Here is a 1,142-nt window from a genome sequence, read left to right on the forward strand (position 1 = left end):
CCATATAAAGTTAATTAGCAAAACAATATTGAAAGTCATGGGAAAAAAAAGAGGTTTCTCTAGTACGTTTGACAAATTTATTGATATCTCAGGAAATTAACAAGTAGGAGATGAAAATTTTATATCCTTGATTGTAATTACATAGCCCAATTTAAAGTTAGAAAATTCTAAAGTGGAAAAATCAGAGTTCAGACGTGCCATGTGATACAGACACATAAAAATTGAGACTTTTTTAATGTTTCTTTTTGAAATTAAGAAGTTAAAACTCAGACAATATTAAAATTTAGATTATAAACTGTTTTAATGCCAAGGTTAGTGACATACATCTGTAATAAAGTTGTACCACACTTTGACCCAGTCACACTGAAAGTTAATTAGTGTTAGGCCTGATGAAAGTATAATCAAAATATTGCCATTATGGTTTCTCATTATTATTTTTGATTAATTCAAGTTGTTTAGATTAATCAATTAGTGTCATGATTGACAAACTTAATCAATGAGCTGAAATTAATGTTTCCAATGATTACTACTTTAAAATGATCCAACTATCCAAGTAATTGAAATACAACAACATAACTAACTACATTGATGTTTGTCTTATTTATTTGGACTACATAATAGTCTACCTTTAGTTTAATATATTGCTTACCAGTGTTAGTTAGGATAAGATTACTTTAGTAAAAATGTTATGACAAGTTCATATTTTGTTTAAAGGAGGGGTTCTAAGATTAAATCTGAGATTAAATCTGGAAGCAATTTTGCAGAAAATATAGCTTAAACCAGTGTTTCTCAACCTTCTTTTGCTCATGGCTCCATTTTGAGTTTGATTTATCTCTGTGGCCCCACCCTTCATAGATGCTGTTATTTAGGAAAAAAGTTACTTTATTTCTACACTGTTTATTTATAATATCATTTTTACAATATTGAATTGTTTTTAAATATTTCGTTTATAACATACTGTTTACTTATACAAGTAAAAAATATTCTGTTAATCATTTACATTTTATTCAGTGTGATCCTTGGGCCTGATGAATACTTGAATGTCCAGTTGCAGTGTGGTCAGTGATAAGTGAAGATAACCTCTCTTCACAACATCTAGGCTGTTACGTATTTTTGATATCAAATAAGTCACCCGACTAAAA

The sequence above is a fragment of the Limulus polyphemus genome, unplaced genomic scaffold (genome assembly GCF_000517525.1).
Source record: "Limulus polyphemus unplaced genomic scaffold, Limulus_polyphemus-2.1.2 Scaffold1519, whole genome shotgun sequence".
Classification (NCBI taxonomy): Eukaryota; Metazoa; Arthropoda; class Merostomata; order Xiphosura; family Limulidae; genus Limulus; species Limulus polyphemus.